The sequence below is a fragment of the Ambystoma mexicanum genome, chromosome 14 (assembly GCF_040938575.1).
Source record: "Ambystoma mexicanum isolate Mex_15411 chromosome 14, UKY_AmexF1_1, whole genome shotgun sequence".
NCBI classification, from domain to species: Eukaryota; Metazoa; Chordata; class Amphibia; order Caudata; family Ambystomatidae; genus Ambystoma; species Ambystoma mexicanum.
In genome coordinates this window covers 395,040,660-395,062,001 of record NC_090940.1, presented here as the reverse complement: position 1 = coordinate 395,062,001, position 21,342 = coordinate 395,040,660, and the positions used below count along the sequence as shown (strand labels likewise).

General features: G+C 44.5%; 1 protein-coding gene across 1 annotated transcript in view; it reads left to right on the top strand.

Moving 5' to 3' along the window:
* The window catches only part of BMF (Bcl2 modifying factor), a 336,416-nt gene that overhangs the window by 291,531 nt on the left and 23,543 nt on the right, over nt 1–21,342 (top strand). The gene's annotated exons all lie outside the window — the stretch shown is intronic.

Genomic DNA, 21,342 nt, shown 5'->3' with positions numbered 1-21,342 from the left:
GGCCCAATGGGGAAAATTTGCGCTGTTACCGCTGGCGGATTACCCGCCGGCGGTAAACGCGCTGAAAATCGGCAAATTTGCAGCGGATGTCCCCCCAGCTAGTAGCTGGGGGGAAATCCGCCAAGGTCATGATCTGGCGGACCCTTAAATGCAGCGGTAATAGCGCTACCGCTGCATTTAAGGGTTACTGCCAAACTCGTGATGAGGCCCAGTGTATTGAACCAAACATGGTAACAGTACAAATACATAAAGCCATAAAGTCTGCAGCATCACACTTATTAGTCACTGTGCGTTCTCTATTAATTGATTGGATTTACTCATCAAACTATTAACTTGTTTCCAGTCCCTATAAAGCATTCCCTTAATAATTGGAATGCCACATCCAGTTTATGGATTCATTATTTCTAATTGAAATAAAACGTTCTCATTGACTGACACATGTTTCACAATGTTCTCGCATTGACGAGGCCTAATATTCAATCAGTGAAAGCTTGATTGTCAGGCGCGGAAAGAACCTGCTGAAAAGGACCATAGGGACATTGCCTCCCTCTCCCTATGGAGTTGTTGGAACCTGCCATTATAGATACACAAACCGGTCTTAAAGCTCCTACACAACAGCTCCTAGAAAAAATCCAGTTGTGGTAAAATATTTTCTTCAAATTGGTTTGGCTTTGTCCGAGGAAGCAAAAGTGGTCACATATCTGCTTACTTCTTTGACCCTTTCTTCCCTGAAGAGCATGCCTACAGTCTGCCCCTGTTCATTTGCCACCGTATTATCCATTCTGTGGTTAATCTTCATAAGAACGCCCATACAGCGTCCAGCACTAGGAGGCATTGCCCTTTGTGCCCAGCCACTTAAAATTACAGGATTAATTATAGTACTGTCTTTTTTGCAATTTCTGCCAGGTCCACCTCCCACCTCGGGTTCATATGTCCGCTTTGCTCAGACATCTACACTGGCTTTCGGTGGAGAAGCAGATTTTGTTCAAGTCGCTCTGCATCGTCCACCGCACAAGTAGGGAGCAGAATATCTCGAGGAAAAATGTCCTCAATATATTCCTGCGCACCTGCTCCGGTCTCAGTCTGCCCCTTTGTTACTCATTCCACGGGTCAGACTATCCTGGACAGGAGGACGTGCTTACTCTGTAACGGCCGTGAGGTCATGGAATAAACTTCCTCTCACTCTACGAGCCATTGCTAACCAACTTTACTTCTGTCGTTCACTGAAAACACTGCTCTTTTAGGCCTTTGTTTCCGCAGCCGCTCCTCTTGCGCCCCCCAGCGCCAAGATGCCCTTGGGCGGGCATGCGCTTTATGAATAAATATCACGTAAGATAACACTATCTTTGCCAGAGAACTACCCCTTGATCTGCATCTTTCCCGTGCTTTTGTCAGATCCTCCACTGAGGTGTTAGCACACATGTTAAGGTTGGAGAGTCTTGGGCATTCTGATTGTATGTGCGTCCTGCCTCCGCTCTCTGATTTATTAGGTATGAAAGTCTGAGGGCACTGCATGAGTAGGGCGAAGGGTTGCCATTAAGTGGAGTTTGGTCTCATAATAGATCTAGGATCGAACATTAAAGCGCCTGTGGAATCCTGAATGCCGCTCGTGCTCGGCAGAACATTCTCCGGTGTATCCTGGTCTGTATCTACTATTGCTGGTTCTTACGCATCGTGATATGTAGGAGACTCCATCTACTGGGGTATTTGGTGATTCTAGTTGATCCGATTCATTTATTAGGCTCTATTTGCTGGTCTTCTCTCCTCGTAGCTGGGGGAGTCTGAAAGGGTACTGATCACCCATTGGCAGGTCAACCACTGTCATTGTCCACAGTTGTTGGCAGGACTGATAGGCTAATACATTACACCCATCCCTGGTGGGCTCTGGATGTTTACTCTTTCTTTGTGCTTTAACATGTTTGGATGTGCAACCCAGATCAGAAGTATCGCCTTGGCACCGAGCTAACCTGTTAATGGCCTGCAATAAAGGGATTAGCATTTGTGAAACTGTATTAGAAAGAACTTTCCATAGCTCTTTGGAAAGGCCAGTAAACAAAGTAGGCATGGAATTACCAATGGCCACAGCGATGAAATCTCTTAGAAAAGTGATCAACATCCCATAAGCAAGGATCGGTTGCTAAGGGGATATCTTCTTCCCCTTCTTCGTATTCCCCCCTGGGAAGACGAGGAATCTTCTTCTCCCTCCATGTCTGCACTCACAATTTATTTATTTATTTATTAAATTTGTAAAGCGCACTAGCAGCCCGTAGGCATCGAGGCGTTGTTGCAAGAAAGTGTCTTAGTTACAGGAACAGTGCATAGTTCATGGTTACAGTCAGCGTGTATCCTTACAATACGAATTTAGTAGGTTACATATATAAGCTGCTGCTGCCTAACTTGATACGAGTTCAACCTTTATTTCTGTAATAGACTGCCTTTCTTTTAATCCTGTAGGTTGAATGAAGATCCCTAACCAATGAAATAATTAGTTTAACGTGTTACTACATATTACACTAGTATGATCCTAATCTGGTTTCTTTGCAAAATCATACTTTGACTTAATTGCTTTTCATGCAACTGTATGTTCCATCAAATTGTGCCGCTCTATTTCGCTACATGCTGTTCATCATCATGAAGTTGGCGGTGCCCATAGAACAGGAAATAGGATCAAAAGGTGTAACTGAAGTATTTGTTTGCACTAAGCCTTCAGTGCTTGGGCAGTGTACTCTGCTATCTGGGGAGCTGGAAGAGAGTGGTGACTGCGCACAGTGGGCAGAGGCGGCCCCCATAAGACTCACAAGCATGGTATGCATCTGCAGATCAACGCAAAACCATGATCAGGACAAAAATGTAGCTGAAGCTCATGTTTTGAATAACCCTGCCAAAGTGAGCAGTGCTGCCGCTACAACAAGAAAGCAACACATTAACAGTAATAATTCCTGTAAGAAGTTTCAGAAATATAACTAATGGGCTGCAGCAGCAGGAAAAGACGACTTGCGTTCTGATGGAACAGGACAATACCGGGGCTGGTCCAAGATGGCTTTCCACTATGGACTGGACTAAAGCTCTATGGAGCATATAGTGCCAGGAGATCATTATTGTGAAGTCTTGCCATTGAAATGATTGAATACAAGAAATTAATGCGCAAGAATCATGGATTTTCCTTCAAGAGGACAGAATGAGGCTACATTGACCTAGTTTCAGTTGATTTCATTTTTATATTTGAATTTTATGTTAGTTGAACCCTCATGATGCTGAAGCATTCCCATTGGCCGAGCTTATGCAAACCTCATTTGACACCAAGGGTCAAGCATGGGCTGTTTGTTTAAACGACTTCGACGTTTTTATGCTTAATGATTTTCCTAGGAATTTTACTACGGTCACTACTAATTCCGCAAGTATTTTTGACTCTGCATTTTGTCTTCGACTCTGCTTGCCTCTGAGGCTGACCAGTGTGGTTTACAGCAAGTGCTAGTATAGGCCAACAGTGCAAGGAGATCATCAAGGCAGATCTTTCTGCCGCTAGATGGGAGTGTCGTCCGGAGAAGCCCAATATTTGTGCTATTATTCAGTCATTAAAATATTTGTGGATGCCTGGCCTTGACGGACTATTTATTGACTATTGGAGGGGAACCTTTGATAGTTGGCTAACCTGCTACATTTGGAAGGGTTTAAGGAGAAGGTTAGGTCTGCGGTGTCAGGATTAAAGATTATTGCTGCCCAGTAAGAAAGCTATTCGTTGATCAGCTTGGTAAGCATATATAAGGCCAAAATTAGACAGTTCCTGCTTAACAGAGCAGCCATCTGGGCACCTATGTTATTACAAATGGCTTTAAAGGAGGGTATTACTTTAAGATCTTTGTTGAAACTGCCCCTTACAACACACCTTCAATATCTTCTTCCAGAGACCAACTTGCACTCGCTTAAATTTGCCTATAGAATATCTAGCATCAATCTTTATGCTAAGATTGTTCATGCCAATGGGGTTCTCCTTTACATGCTAATGGGCTACTTGCAGACGTTAATGTCTATGATTGTAAGAAACTGACATTCTGCAGAAACGTCCGTGAGATTCGTACTCCGGTCGATAGTAGGAACATTTCTCCCTTAGTCAGGTCTCGGGGAAGTTATTACATCACGTAATAAAGGAATTGCAGACCACCAATTATGAGCAGACTATGGTTAATTTAGCCACTAAATCTATTGCATCAGAATATGTATGACACATTATGGCATCCAGAGGAAGTAATGGTTATCTTATGGCTTATCCTTATAATAATATCATCACTACTTATATGTGTATTAAGGTCAACCTTCATCACACCCTATATTTTAGCAAGGGCATAAGAGTGGCCAGTACCTTTTGTCGATTGTGTGGTGACCTTGAAACCCTTTAACTCCTGCTAATGGATTGTGAGGCATTGGCCAATTTGCGCAATAACCATTTTCGAACACTTGGAGAGGGGGCGCAGTAAGCCTCAAACTTAATTTGGTAGACCCTCTTAAAAGGAGATGATTTCTGTTATATATATAATTTGACACACATTTGGGTACTTGGTGGCAGATTTGTTAATTATGTTATAACATACTGTAGGGTTTGTTCTGGTTTTTTTTGTATTGGATTCTAAGTCGATATTTTATTGTATAGGAGGCTCTCCCTTTTATTTTGACAAGTAAGAGTACCTTCCTTTTATTGTGACTTGTTAAAGGTGGTGGCTATTGTGTGTTTTTCTTTTGTAAACAATGCACAAAAAGCCTAACAAATATAATGTACAAAATAGACCATTATTATTATTTAAATTGAGTTTCTTTTCGTTAATTAAACCTTATAACACTGTATTACAAAAATAAAACACAATTTACATTTCTTACATTTCCATACATTTAAATCAACACATCAGTATACTTTCCAAAATATGAATTCATCAAATTCAATATTGCAAAGTATAACTATCTAAAATGACATTATCATTTAATGTCTATAAAATTATGATAATGAAACTTAAAATTGTTAATGCTACTTGATTTTTTGACTCCTAATAATACACCTTTATAAAAAATATTGTGGCCCCCATCCAAACTAGGAGTCTGATGGCAATCCATTCATCCACTACCAATTTAAACCGCAGAGAATGTCATCAAAAACCATGCTTGTATAACCCTCAGGAATATGGAACGGGACAACCATCCCCTTGAGGGAAAACCAGGCTAAAGGATTTCCCTATGACCATTGTCAGTCCACTGATAGAATAGGGGGAAATAGATCTATCCTCCAAAATCGTTCCATTACCCCCTCCCCAGTTCCAACAAATACTGGGCAGAGGCAACTAGGAGTAATGAAGATTTCCAATAGGATTAACATGGGGAGTATAAGGGAAACGAGCTATAGAAAGAACGTAAGCTGTCCCATTTATAGTCACGCAGATTTACCAATTATCACTCACACCTGACTCCACTTGACTGTTTTTCCAACTATAAAAGGTGTGGTTTTCACACAGGTATTTGAGCGAGCTGGAGGCATTGTTTGGACCAGAGAAGCCACGGAGCAGAGAGCAGCAGGATCTACGGCCCAGAGGAGAACGGCTTGCCAAGATGCTGGCCCAGTGTTTCTGAGGGGCTGCAGCGTGGCTAGGGAACCGTGTCTCCAAAGAGCTGGATTGAAGCATCCTGCCGGCTGCTATTGGCGGTCGGAACATTGCTCGTTCCCTTGACACCTGTGCCGGCCCCAAGGGTGTATGAGGGGCTGGTGGTGAGACCCTGATCTCAAAACTGCATAACCCGGAGGGACCGCTCATCACCACTCATCTGCCTGGGCGAATCACGTGAAAATAAGAGGGAGAGAGAGAGAGACTCAGGAGCATCTGGCTGACTGTAACGGAGCAGGTGAAAGAAAATGCATAAAGCGTCACGGAGCAGTAAAGAGGAAAGAAATGTAAAGAAACCAGTGAAGCTATATAGACGGGAAAAGGAATGAAAAGAGAAAGTAAGAAAAGCAGAGCGTGCAAGGGGCGCAAAGTGAAAGAACTTTAAGGGTACGAGTGACCCGAAGAGAGTGCACGTGTGCATGGGAAAGCTCGAAAAGCTGCCAGTGGGCACAAGAAAATGTAAAGGGAGTACAAGTGTGCACAGGAAAGCTGTAAAAGGCACCAGTGGGCAAGAAAAAGGTAAAGAGAGTGCAAGTGTGCATGAGAAAGCCAGAGTAAGTGCCGGGGGCACAAAAAGACAAAGAAGGTGCAAGTGGGCCCAGTGAAAGTTAAAGAAAGTACCACTGGGCACAAGAAGGAGAGGAAGGTGCAAGTGTGCAGGAGAAGGAAAGAAAGGTGCCAGTGGACATGAGAAAGAAGTCACGAAAAAGAGGTGTTAAAGCTTGGAGTGGTCACGCTTGGGAAGAGTAAAGAACCTGGCGTTTTCAAATGTTTCTGATGCTACTCTGTTAGGGAGAATTCTCTGTTAAGGCTAATTTCCCAAACCTAGTGAGTCCCCCAGCAGCTTTGCTGGATTTTTGGGGTTTATTGTTTTCTCCTGCTAAGAGTGAGACTCTTTTTCTCCCACTCTTAGGCATGATTTGAGTATGTCCTTTGACTGTGAATGTGTTTTATGGGCTATGGGGTCTTTTACTCCATAGGACTTCATGTGTTTTTGGTATGTGTGTGAGCACCCTCAGTGTAGTAACACAGGGGTGTCATAGTGACCCCCAAACATAGACATCATACCCTGGGACTGACTACTGTCTCCCAGGGCATGTAAAGTCACCATTGGCTTTACTAGTCTCAAATTGTGAACAGAACCAGTACAAACCATCATATTGTGGAAGTACTGGTAGGGGTAATTCGATTGCTCCTGAGTCTGTTTTCCAAGGGGGCACTGTCCAGTCCCCTCTTGTCGAGTTTCTGGCTGGTGGCAGTGGATACCACGCAGAATATTCCACCGGAATATTTCTTATGGGATTTTCCCATTGATTTTAAACGCACCATTTTTTGGTGCAATGTTAAAGATACCGCCGGGTTATTTATTTAATATTAATTCCCCGGTTGGGTCTTTTTGCCAGGACTCGGTTTTAAAATGGCGTTTGTGTTTGCCTCTGAAACGCTAACCCAAGTCGAGCCCTTTGTTCCACGTTTTGGCAGGCTTCTGCACAGAAGCCCTCCAAATGGTGCCACTCTGTCTGGGGTCTGTAGGATGTGTGGGAGGGGGATTAGGCACCCTGGACTGAGTTGCCTTGGCAACTCAAGTCGCACTCTTGTGTGATTGGCCCAGTGGTGAGACACCCGGCTCACCACTTAGCATGTTTAAGTGACAGCTAGGCTGTTGAATGGGGGTTTTTCTGCATAAAAGCAGGGCTTTGGGGACTGGAACTTCAGAAGTTGCCACAGGACCTAAAGAATCCGAAGAGGGGAGAAGCTGAGCCATCTACAACAACGACACCACCGGTGGGGCCCTGCTGTACGAACTCACCACTTCCCCGACGACAGAGGAGATCTTCTTCCAGGAGAGTCTTCTTCCCTTTGAGCTGGTGGGACCAACCAGTTCGCCTTTTTCGCCTTCCTGGACGTCTCGTGGTCGAATCGCCCGTGATAAGCACCCCGGCGGCTGGATAGCCACGCTTCACCACTGACCGCAAATAAAAGGGTCATACATTTTAATCGGGAACTCCGCGGCTGGTTTCTTCCCTGGCAGTGCAACGACCTCCAGCTTTCCTCCTCGTCGAGATCATCTCTTCCTCTGGTCGAAGCCATGACTTGCACCCGCTGCCAGGAACAACTGCCACCGCTGGAGCTTCCTCCCCATTTCAGGTACTGTGTCCCGCCTGGTCTCCCTTGCAATGGATTGTCCAAGGTGTCCCGTAAATCCTTGTCCTTCCAACTGGGTTGACCTCAGACCTGCTAACTTTGCCTTTCTGAACTGCTCCAACCTCTTTTGACATTTTCTGCAAAGACTTTGAGTGCATTTCCACTGTGTGATCCTGGGCACATTCCGCCTTGCTCTCTCCAAGAGTGGGCCTGGCCTATGAACTTTTGGCTCTACAGTAGACCCTGCCTTTCTTGACTTGCTAGGGTTTCTTAAAAGTGTTGGTACTGGGTTATTTCCATACTCTGCCTTTTCTCTCCCTTTTTAAATGAATTATTGGAGTGCCATCTAAGGTTACGCGCTCACCTCTGTTTTGCTAATAAGTGGTGTCTTAACCTAGACATATCGAATAATTGACTAGGGAGGTGTATATACTTATAGTGACTGTGTTTGAACTTGCTTGATATATTAGTGCCAGTATATTTTCATAAGTGTGTTTCTAAATAAAGAATGATATACTTTTAATACCAAAGCTCTGGTCAGTGTTTGCTTGTTCTACTGTATTTTTAGTCCTATTGTGTTTTTAGTCCTATTGTGTATACTCTATACACTACCTAACTCTTCTTGAGAGAAGTCTAACTGCTCAGCCACAGCTACCAGGTAAATCTGGGTGGTGCAGACTGCTACCAATTGGGTTTACTGCTTACTCCTGTGGTTTTAAACCTTTTGTAGTGGTCCCTAAGGGAACTGCACAGGTTTCTGCCTAACACGGGTGTACAGCGGTGGGATTTGTATTGAGTATACATTTTAGTGTGCTTTTAAATACCTTAGTGCAACTAACCACAAAGCTTAGCACTAAAAAGTTTATTTTCTAACCTGTCAACTATGGAAAGTTATAGTCAAGAGTCCCTTGCTACAAAAAACTGCTGATTGTTTAAGAGTTCTCTGTAAGCATAAGAATCTCCTGACTAAAGGCAAGAAAATGGAGCTAATAGAAAGATTGTTAGCAAACCAAAGTCTGGGTAGTGGTTCAGAGGAGCCTACTCTCCCAGCAAATGTAGATAACAGTGATGATATTGATATTGATCAAAGTATTGATAATCTTGAGGCAGAGTCAGAAGAGGAGGGTGAGGCTGTTGTAGTTGTCCCCCCTGGGCCTCTGTCTGTTCTACCAGCTGTACCTACTGGACCTTTGTCAGGTCCCACATTTAGTCTTCAATGTATGGAACTAGAGGAAATGAAGCTTGAATTGGAGTTTAAGAGACTTAATACTCAAGCAGAACAAAGGCACCAAGAACTAAACCAAGAACTAAGGCCCAGAGAAATGGAGCTCAAGCATGAGCTAGAGATGAAGAAATTGTCTGTTGAAAATTCTTCTCTCTCCGGATCCTCTAGGAGTTCCAGTCCCAAAAGGAATGCCTAAAGAGATTGTGGGTATGTATGAGCCTAAGTTGGATGTGTTAGATTGGTTGGCTATGTTTGAGTATAATCATGGGCTCCAGGACATCTCAGCGAATGAGTTACTTCCTTGGTTGTTCTCTAGGCTCCCCCCTGTTGCATCTGATGTGGTAATGGAGTTGGAGGAGGTGTATAGAAGGGACTATGAATGTGTGAAGCTAGCTTTAATAGCTAGATTTGGGAAGACCCCTTCCCAGTATCTTAAGAGGTTTAGGACCCTCAAAGAGAATGATGGTACCCCTTTGGCTACCTGGGTGAATGAGTGTTTGAAAAACATAGAGAGCTGGATTAAGGGTTACAGAGTGAACACTTATGAGGGAATGAGAAATCTTGTAATGTTGGAGTCCATTTATGATGCCTGCTCTCCTGAGCTCAGACAACACTTAGCTGATTCAAAGGAAATAGATCCTAGAAAGCTAGCTAAGGCTGCTGACTTGTGGGTTGCCAACAGGGCTACTCACAAGGATTCTGGGGCAACTCAGAAAAAGGATGAGGCGAAGCAGCCACCAAAAGGGAACCAAGAGACTTCTAATACCTCCCAAACCAAAGAGGGCCCCAAACAACAAAATAACCAGGGTAAGCCCCAAGGTAAATCTAATAGGGCTAGTGAGTCATCTGGTGTCCAACCAGAAAAAGGTCAGCAGAAACCCCCATTCCAGAGCGCATTTGGAACATGCTATCTCTGTGGGGCAACTGACCATATCAAAGGAGATCCAAAATGTAAGGGTAAACCTACAGTGATCAGCACAGTCTCCTTAGCCTTCACTCCTGAGGAGGAAGTCCAAATGGCTAGTGCTCACTTTGAAGTCTTTGCTGAAGAACCTTTGGGTCTTCAAGCAAGTGTATCATTAGGGTCCATGGGTCCGGTTAGTAATCAGAATAGGAGTGTGCATGACTCCATACCAGAAAACTCTAAAGTTCATTACATGGACAGTGTTCTTGTCAATAGCCAGGATACTCCTGCCAGGCGAAACTCTGGGGCCAGCAGAACAGTAGCGGATGAAAGCTTTTGCAGGCGTGAGGATGTTGCTAAGGCACCCAAGGGTCCCATTAAATTTTCTGAAGGTCCTGTCCAAATGGTTCCAATTCTACCAGCCCTCATACAGTGTAACAATATGACAGTGATGATTCCTGTCAGTGTTCAGACTGAGGTGCCTGGGAGAATCCTGTTGGGGAATGATCTTAAGAACTCTAGGAGTAGTATCCAGTACTGCCAGGCCTACCAGTATGGAGACCCAGAACCAAACCAAATCGGCTAGAGAGGCCACCTTAAGGAACCACTCTAAGCCTGTGGGAACCTCTACTGAGAACCTCAATACAATCCCTGGTGTTGGTCAGTTGACCTCTGACCCAGGCAAATTTCAGGTTAAAATGTAAGGGAAATGGGAGCCCCAACCAAGCTCCATCATTGTCCCCCCAGTTTTAGAGTCTGTGACTCCCCCTGATTCCGAGGAAGAGGTGGATAGACCAACTGGACCCCTAACTAGACCTAAGAGAACTGGTAATTCTCAGTGCTGGTGGAAAACCAGAGAAGAGAAGTCTAAGGCCAAAAACCTTCAGACTGTTGGACCTTCTACTGAGGACTCCAACCCAAATCCTAGTATTGGGAGTGAAGCTCCTAAAGTAGGTAAGGTTAGATCTAAGAGGAAGGAGAAGCATGTACCTTGCTTATCTCCACCCCCTCCAACCAAGAGGCCTAAGACCCAAACTTCTCCCAACAGAGAGGTGGTGAGGACCTCTGGAGGCCCCTTTAGATCTAAGGGAATCCTTTATAAGGACCCCTTGAAAAAAACTATCACAGGTTCAGAAGTTGTACCAACTTCTGAGGGACTGGTCAACCAGATCCCCTATAGTTTTAAAAAGACTGATGTTCCTCAAAGGGTTTGTAGGTCATATAGCTTACAAAGGAAAACCTTTGACTCTACCATTGAACACAGGTCAGGGTGTCACCACCAAAATGCTGATGGTCTTTCTAGGAGGTATGTCATCGACTAGAGGTATGAGATTCATCCAGGAGTGGATTAAATCCTCCTGTCCCTTAGTCTGGAGGGGCGAGTGTTAGGGAGAATTCTCTGTTAAGGCTAATTTCCCAAACCTAGTGAGTCCCCCAGCAGCTTTGCTGGATTTTTGGGGTTTATTTTTTTCTCCTGCTAAGAGTGAGACTCTTTTTCTCCCACTCTTTGGCATGATTTGAGTATGTCCTTTGACTGTGAATGTGTTTTATGGGCTATAGGGTCTTTTACTCCATAGGGCTTCATGTGTTTTTGGTATGTGTGTGACACAGCACCCTCAGTGCAGTAACACAGGGGTGTCATAGTGACCCCCAAACACAGACTCCATACCCTGGGATTGACTACTGTCTCCCAGGGCATCTATAGTCACCATTGGCTTTACTAGTCTCAAATTGTGAACAGAACCAGTACAAACCATCATATTGTGGAAGTACTGGTAGGGGTAATTCGATTGCCCCTGGGTCTGTTTTCCAAGGGGGCACTGTCCAGTACCCCCTTGTCGAGTTTCTGGCTGGTGGCAGTGGATACCACGCGAAATATTCCACCAGAGTATTCTTATGGGCTTTTCCCATTGTTTTTAAACGCACTACTTTTTAGTGCAATGTTAAAGATACCGCCGGGTTATTTATTTAATATTAATTCCCCAGTTGGGTCTTTTTGCCAGGACTCGGTTTTAAAATGGCGTTTGTGTTTGCCTCTGAAACTCTAACCCAAGTCGAGCCCTTTGTTCCACTTTTTGGCGGGCTTCTGCACAGAAGCCCTCCAAATGGTGCCACTCTGTCTGGGTCTACAGGATGTGTGGGAGGGGGATTAGGCACCCTGGACTGAGTTGCCTTGGCAACTCAAGTCGCACTCTTGTGTGATTGGCCCAGCGGTGAGCCGCCCGGCACACCACTTAGCATGTTTGAGTGACAGCTAGGCTGTTGAATGGGGGGTTTTCTGCATAAAAGCAGGGCTTTGGGGACTGGAACTTCAGAAGTCGCCACAGGACCTAAAGAATCCGAAGAGGGGAGAAGCTGAGGCATCTACAACGATGACACCACCGGTGGAGCCCTGCTGTACGAACTCACCACTTCCCCGACGACAGAGGAGATCTTCTTCCAGGAGTGTCTTCTTCCCTTTGAGCTGGTGTGACCAACCAGTTCGCCTTTTTCGCCTCCCTGGACGTCTCGTGGTCGAATCGCCCGTGATAAGCACCCCGGCGGCCGGATAGCCACGCTTCACCACTGACCGCGAATAAAAGGGTCATACATTTTAATCGGGAACTCCGCGGCTGGTTTCTTCCCTGGCAGTGCAACGACCTCCAGCTTTCTTCCTCGTCGAGATCATCTCTTCCTCTGGTCGAAGCCACGACTTGCACCCGCTGCCAGGAACAACTGCCACCGCTGGAGCTTCCTCCCCATTTCAGGTACTGTGTCCCGCCTGGTCTCCCTTGCAACAGATTTTCCAAGGTGTCCCGTAAATCCTTGACCTCAGACCTGCTAAACTTTGCCTTTCTGAACTGCTCCAACCTCTTTTGACATTTTCTGCAAAGACTTTGAGTGCATTTCCACTGTGTGATCCTGGGCACATTCCGCCTTGCTCTCTCCAAGAGTGGGCCTGGCCTATGAACTTTTGGCTCTACAGTAGACCCTGCCTTTCTTGACTTGCTATGGTTTCTTAAAAGTGTTGGTACTGGGTTATTTCCATACTCTGCCTTTTCTCTCCCTTTTTAAACAAATTATTGGAGTGCCATCTAAGGTTACACGCTCACCTCTGTTTTGCTAATAAGTGGTGTCTTAACCTAGACATATCGAATAATTAACTAGGGAGGTGTATATACTTATAGTGACTGTGTTTGAACTTGCTTGATATATTAGTGCCAGTATATTTTCATAAGTGTGTTTTAAAATAAATAATTATATACTTTTAATACCAAAGCTCTGGTCAGTGTTTGCTTGTTCTACTGTATTTTTAGTCCTATTGTGTATACTCTATATACTGCCTAACTCTTCTTGTGAGAAGTCTGACTACTCAGCCACAGCTACCAGGTAAATCTGGGTGGTGCAGACTGCTACCAATTGGGTTTACTGCTTACTCCTGTGGTCTTAAACCTTTTGCAGTGGTCCCTAAGGGAATTGCTCAGGTTTCTGCCTAACATACTCCTCTTAAAGAACTGTGTATGAAAGAAAGGTACAACCTGACAAATTGAACTTGTATTTGAACCTTGGAAGAAGAGCGTAAGCTTGGGAAAGGAACCCTGAGAGGCCTAAAAGTTGAACTTGTATTTGAACCTGGAAGAGGCCTATGCTTGGCGAAGGGAACCCTAAGAAGCCTGTCAAAATGGAATCTTGATTATTTGGTGTTCCTGAAAGAGCTGGACCTTGGGCTAGGGAACCCAAAGACATTAAGAACATTGCCATTGTTTTGAACTATTAAAGGTGCTATGAACAGTCATTTTTGAGTAAGCTTGATCTTTTAAAGCTGACCAACCTACAAACTGGTGAGAAGACCACCTGAAACCAACACTGGTTTCCAATTTTTGATGAACCACAACCTTTTTACTTTTATAAGACTTCCTAACACATTTTTTGTCACAGAGTAAGGGCAAGCATAGGTTTAGACACAGGCCGATTTTTATTTTGGACTTTTCGTCTTCGACGGCCCTTAGATACATCAGTTAAGGGAACCATCCCTTTAGTGTTAGGGCCAGTTAGGCATTGCACCAACCCAAGAACTTTAGTAAAATAAAGGTTTTGAAACTATTATCTTTGAGTCTATGTCTCTTTTGATAGCATGGCTGCATCACACCTCACATATATTAAAGGTTCTTTAGCTACTTGGGATTCTCTGACACTTTTTCGGCCCAACCGCCAAATATTGGTTCGTGAATCACCAGGAACCCATCTAGATTTCTAATCCCACTTAAAGTAAAGCTTATTCAGTCTAAAATGTCAGGTTGCTTTCCAACACATCAATGAGACAGGCTTACAACTGTGAGGTTATTTAAAAAAAACAGATGATGTTTACAACACTCTGGCTCAGTACGTTTTTAGTGATTTTATTTGCACAGACTGCACTGGCTTTTCGAAGGTAAAGTCAATAAATCATTTACCAAATTTTATGACGCTTTTGGGTGTCACACCATCCTACAACCTTTCCTCCAATTCGTAGGAAATCGTTATTTTAACAATCAAAGTTACAGGTGACAGGTAGTTCACCACACGCCACTGCCTCATGCACTCAAGCCTCGCAACTGTAATGCTTATTAATGGCCTTGTCGTTGTTTTTTCCACCCTTTTCATCTTTCAAAACTTTTATTGCAACTTTCTGGCTCCCTCTGGCTGTGTATTCCCTCTCTTCTCGGTCACACCTCTTTTGTTTGACCTCTCAACTCCCTCTTCATGCATGTGTCTTTCTGTTTTCTCTGCTTTCTTCCTTCACCTCACCCCTCTCGTCAAGACCCCTCCTCGTTCTGCCCCTGCCGTTCCCTCGTACACACTGTTCTGTTCTCCCTTCTTTCTCACCCAGCCTCTACATCCTCTCTCTCTTCCTCCTTTCTCCCATATGAACTCTTACTCAGGTCATGTCTGTTCCCACTAGTCCAAACCTCTTTCTTTATGCCTGCACCAGTAGCGGAGGCAGCTTTTGGTGCCAAGGGGGGCGGATTACAGGGCACCAGCGGGAGGCTTTGGGGCGCAATGGGTACCAGGGGTGATCCAGGGCGGCAGCGGCCCCCCCCTGCTATGCCACTGTCCTGCACATTGTTTACTATTCACTGTCTCATCTCACTTTTCTTTCCACAACCCTCCCCTCCTTCCCACTCAACTCTCACACCATCACTTCTCTGACTTCCTCCCTCCATCACAGCCCCCATTCTTTCTTGCACACTGCCCCTGGTGTTGCTCAGCTACCTTGATTTATACACACCATTTTAACAATTTCCTTTAACCCCACATCTCTCAACCGCAGCGGCTTGCACCAGCTCTTTTGGTTTGGTCTTCTGCCTCAGCAGCTGACAAGTAAGCTCTTCCTTCTTTGTCAGTAAAACGTTTCTCGGCTTTCATCATTGAATTGTATTACATCGTCAAATTCGTCTAAATGACCAAAACAGTTTTCATATTACAGTTTCTATCTAAAAATAAGTGCACCATATAATGAAATAGATCACTATTTAAACACCAGAATGTCTTCCCAGTACACGGCATGGGCATTCTAAAACCATTAAAAAAAGATAAAACAACATTTCATCCGCAAACACTTGTCATATTATCATTCATCTTTCTGAAGCCTTTTTCCTGCCCGGCACTTTTACTTAAGTGTTCTTTTACACAGTGCCTCCTTAGTATAGTTAGCCACTATGTAATTGATCTCTGTGCCCTGTGCCGGAAAGATCAAACCCACTGCCTCAGATCTACTGGAAATTCCATGTTTAATTAGGTATTGCCTAATATACTCTTTCTAAATCACTATGCTTCAAACAGGGACATATTATCTAGACTCACAACCATAAAAACGCGTTCTCATATACCCGTGCCCCTGTTTGGCACCATTTTCTGTCAGATAACTTAAAAACCTCCTTAGATCTGCAGTTTTCAGATGAGTGCGATATTACCTCTTACGCAATCAGGTCTTTCTCCTGCACCCACTATTTCAGAGAGCTCAATTTATTTGCAGTCAACTAATCGCCGACCCTCCATTTCGTTTCTGAGGCTACACCGATTTTCTCCTTAAAATCCTATCATTTTTAGCTACCTGAGTGTGCTAAAACCATGGATATCTTTTCCATGAACAATTCTTCATAACCTCAGCGATCAAACTGTACAGGTTTGCATGCAAATCAGAACCCAACCACCTTTTATACAAAATCCTTAAAGTAGCCATGCAGGCTTGCTCAGACACAGCGGAAGATGCCCACTTCTAAGCTCCTGCCATTCTGCCCATCCTCCTCCAAGGACCACCTTTTTTGAAGAGTGACAAACTATTCATTTGTTATGATTTCGAGAGCCGAGGTTTCAGCTCAGAGCTTGCCTATCCACGTCCTTCAAGCACCACTCAGTCTTCAACTACTTTTTCAGCAATATGAATGGGCAATCCCAAAAATCCCACCAGTGACAGGGCATCAATGTAAAGCAACGACGTGCTTGTATCATCTAGGGGCTGAACCCTACTGTACAGTTCAAAAAATAAAAATTGAAAAGAGGTATAAATCATAAAGATAATCTATCTAGTGAGAGGCCAGTCAATTGGTACTTGTGTGCGCACTGTTTCCATAGATAAAGATCATTACTAATTCAATTCAGCCCACTGTTTTCACCTCACTTTTTTCACCAACATAAAACATTGTTTTGTGGTATTGTAGAGTTTCACCTGGGACCAAGAAGGGTGGCAAGGCAAAATATACTTTTCCACTGGTTTTAAGGGCGAGAATATCACAGGATTGGGTAACTAAAATGAAAAAGGGTTTCGTTTAAACAACACATTAGTCAAGACGGTTCTAGAGTTGCATCCCTTCCTCTGAGACTCTCTCCTTGTACAAATGATGTACCATAGGATGCAGGCACCTAGGCCTTCCTGACCTCAGACGCCAATGTCCCAGTCTACATAGTTCAAAATGGGTTTGCTTACCCCTGTCTGGCTTTGCAGGCTTTAGTGTGAGTGAACCCTTCTTCTTGGTTTGACCTGTATGTAGGCTTTTTGGGGTCCCATACCCCATGACTTATTCTCTCTTGAATGCTAGTTTATTAGATCAAATTTAATAAAAATGAATGCATATGATTGGATCAAAGCATTTATGGTCCCTAGAGTTGATACACACACAAAATCATATGAATAATAATTAATTATTGTTGAATCAACACTTCCAAAAACATTCAAATATCAAAACACAAAAGCAACACATGATCAGATCAAATGCATAACTGATCAACCAAAGATTGTGTGAGAAACCTAGGAGTGTTCTTCCATCCAGACCCTGAGAGTCCTCTATTCAGGTGGCATGGGGAGAGCCATCTCGTTTGGATCCCAACCCTGGGTGTGGATGAGCAAGGATGGGTAGGGGAGCCCGGGGTTGTCTTAGTGGGAATACCCCAGACGAGACACAGTATTCTGACGGGACAATAGAGGAAGTTCTGAAACTCTTATCCAGGTGTCATGACCTTTGATTCCAATCCTAGCATTTATGAGCCCAGAGGGAGAAAGAAAGAAGTCAGTTGCCAAGACTGGGAAGGAAGAAGACCCAAATAAAACTAGAACAAAGTTGTTGTGTTAAGATCCATTCAGCCTCTACTTGTCCAAGCTACAAAGAATACCCTCAAGACCCCTGTTTTGACAATTAACCCACAGACATAAGGAGTGGGGTAACCATTCCCTCCAGTAAAGACAAGATTAGAAGATTTTCTTATACTGAATGTCACCTCCCTAAAAAGATAACAGGAACTCAATCTAATCTCCAATCGCATTACACTTCACATCCCTCTCCCTCATTTTTCACAAGGCATTTTCAATCACACCCCATCTCCCCCTGCCTATTTCGGTATTATTCAATTTGATCGAATAATATTGATCGAATGGTATATCTGATGGAATTCGGCCAGTACCTTTTGATCGATAAAACTTGATCAAATTGGGTAATAAATGCTGAACATGGGGAGCGGGGGTTGCCGGGTAGTCCCCCGCTCCCCATGCTCGACATTTATGGCCTTAGGGGTTTCGGGGATATCCCCCGCTTCCTGAAGAGTAGAAAAGAAAGCAAAGGGGACCCTGCGGAGTCGGATCCGACCCACGTTAGAGGGCTGGAACTGACATTGCAGGGTCGGGAGAGGCAGCAGACCATGAAAAGGTAATTGAGAGGCCTGGGGGTGTATTGGGGAGGGGGGGGTGGAGGGACTGAGAATTGCAGGGTTTGGCCGCAGTAAAAATGCATTTGCAGCGAAATTGACTACAGTCAATTCCGCCGCAAACAATTCTGCCACGGCCAAACCACACAGATCCCATTCACAGCAAATAATGAGACGAGGAAGATGCAACTATGATCAGTGAAGATTACCCATAGAAACAACATGGGGAAAGTAGGGGAAACCTACTATAGAAAGAACTCAAGTTGTCCCACTAATAGAGTAAGGCAGGGTCAGGCATTCGATAAAGACCACTCACACCTGACTCCACTTGACGGTTTATTCAGCTATAAAAGGTGTGGTTTTTCACAGAGGAGGTAGCGAGCTGGGGATTTTGTTTGAAGTAGAGAGGCCAAGGAGCAGAGAGCAGCAGGACCTGAAGCCTGGAGGAGGACAGCGTGTCGAGACGCTGGCCCAGTGTTTGGAAATTGCTGCAACATTGCTAGGGAGCTGTGTCTCAAAGGAGCCGGTGCGAGGCACCCTGCATCCTGCAGTTGGTGGTCGGAAAACCTCTCGCTCCCTTGGGACTTGGTACTGTCCCAAGGGTGTCTGAGGTGCAGGTGGTGATGCCCTGACCTCAACCCTGTGTATCCTGAAGGACCACTCGCCAACTCGAAGCTGCCCGGTGAGTCGCATGTTAGAGAGAGAGAAACTCAGGAGTGTTCGATTGACTGAGAAAGACACAGTTGTTCAACCGGCAAGGAGTGGGAAAGCAAGAGAAAGCTTGTAGTGGAAAAGCAAGAGAAAAGCTTGTAAAGCAGCACAGAGCTGTAAAGCTAAAATACGAGAGGAAGCTCATAAAGCGGCTCAGAGCGAAAAAGTGAAAGAAATGAAAGATAGCTTGTAGAGCATCAATGAGTGGAGAAGTGAAAATATAGAAAGGACAGAAAGCGCAAGAAAATAGATAGACACAAAAAAAGGTGCACGAGAAAGCAAGGAAAAGCCGCTAGCGGCACAGACAGAAAATTCAGACATTAAGAAGGTGCAAGTGTGCACGAGAAAGCAGGAAAGGTGCAAGTGTACATGGGAGAGCAAGGCAGGTGCAATTGTGCACGAGAAGGAAGCAAAGGAACCAATGGAGAACAAGAAGGGGTGCAGGAAGCACCTGAAGGCGAAAAGGTTAAAAAAACAAAGAGCTAGGAATAAAGAGAGGGGATAAAGATCAGAGTGGTCATGCCTAGGAGAAGTAAAGAACCTGGCGGTTTCGAAAGTCTCTGACTTTCCTCCCACAAGTGAAATGTGTATGAAAGAACTGTATAAAAAAGGAAAGGTACATCCTGAGAAGCTGAACTTTTGTCTAAAACCAAAAGGGGTCTAAGCTCGGGGAAGTGAACCCTGAGAAGCCTGAGCTGTGCCTGTATTTGAATCCAGGATGACCTGTGAAGTGTGCTTGAAAGAACTGTATAAATAAAGGAAAGGTTCATCCGGGCAAGTTGAACTTGTCTTTAAAATAAAAAGGGGCCTAAGCCTGGGGAAGGGAACCCTGAGAGGCATAAGCTGAACTTGTGTTTGAACCCAAGAGGGAACCCACAGAAGCTTGGATAGGAACTGTGTATATTTCATTTGATTGTGTTTTGGAACTTGGAAGAGCTAAAGCTTGGGTAAGGGAATACCAAGAACTTTAGACATTTGAAACAGTAAGACTGCGACAAGAACTGTGTAGAAGGTCTGATAAATAACCCTTATTTTTATTGAACTAATTTATTGAACTAATAACTGTCTGTGTCTAAACCTATGCTTGACCTCACTCTTTGACAAAATGTGTTGGGAAGTCTCTTAAAATAATAATATAGTGGTTCAACAGAAAATAGGAAACCAAGGTTGGTTTCAGGTGACTTTCTCACCAGGTGTGAGTTGGTCACCTTCACAAAAATGAGTACAATTAAAAAAAAAAAAGTTATTATTACCACTGTCCCCTTTCAAATACACCCTCTTCCCTGTACCTTGGCTCCCGCTGGTCCTCGTGTCTGCCTGTCCCCTTCTGTGGACCCTCCTGGGTTCCCCCATTCCTAAGCACTGTCTTGCGCTCACCCTTTGGAGTAGCCAAGATCCACGTTTGTCCTCTCCCTTTCTGATCTCACCCCTGCTGCTTCTCGTGTTGACAGTTATTGTCCATTCAGTGCACCATCTCTGAGTTCCTGGGCTGGCTGGTACCAATTGTATCCCATTTTGGGACTTGCATCCACTCCACTAAGACTCCGTTATTTTGCTTTTGCCCCTTGTTCCAGCCTTTACCACCTTGTCTGAAATGTGCTGATTGCAGATAAAAATTCAGGATCCCTACCGTTTTCCCTTCTCTAGTTAGGGGCATGTTCGGGAGCTCTCCTGCTTCCCCTTTGCAGTACTGTAGACGTCCTTTTTTGGTGATCAGAGAATCATTCATTTTCCCCTCCCTATTGGACAGGTTTCTTTCTGTAGCCCTGGACAGGTCCCCTCTGTGCACACTGGAGGCAGCTAGAGTAAAGTACCTTAGAGGTATCGATCGGCGAACCTGTTTCTTTACAGCTCACTGATCTACAAGCAGAGCCAAATCCAGACCATTTTCGATTTGATTACTCGACTCGAGTTGCTGCGCTGTCCCCAAAGAGTTAACTAGCCTCCAGTACTCTTACCAGTAAAGCTCTGGCCTGCCCATGTTTCATGGCCTCCATTAAGCAACTTCAGTCCATGAAGCAAGTACATTTCTTTAATTTGCCACGTCAGGTTCTGAGTCCCCAATTTGAATCATATCACTGCGTTATGTGTTTGTTTGTGTGAGGTTGAGATAAAATCTCCTGTACCCTCAACTAATACCGCTTTACTGCTCGCGTGCAACCTGCACTGTTTGTAAGGCTGTCACTCCAAGTTTCACTCTACTTCGATTTAACAACAGTATCGCTGTCCAAGGTAGACTGGAGGCTTTGTCGAGCTGCGCTCCAGTGTGCGCCGTCCGATTTCATGTTATTACTTTTATTGTATAATGTGTGTGTTTATTGAGCACGAGTCACCCTTTGGGAGGCAAAGGCGCACCGCACAGCAGCGGGGATTACAGGCGTACATTCGATTGTTGCATGAGGAGAAAGTCCTTGAAACACAGCACACAGCACCGACATGCCACTTTTAGTGGAGAACATGAAGCAGCCGTTCTGAAAGGGTGTGTGGAGTTGAACTGCATGGCATGGTAAACCCAAATACCTAGAGCATTTCCCTGTCCTAATTGGGGAATTAAA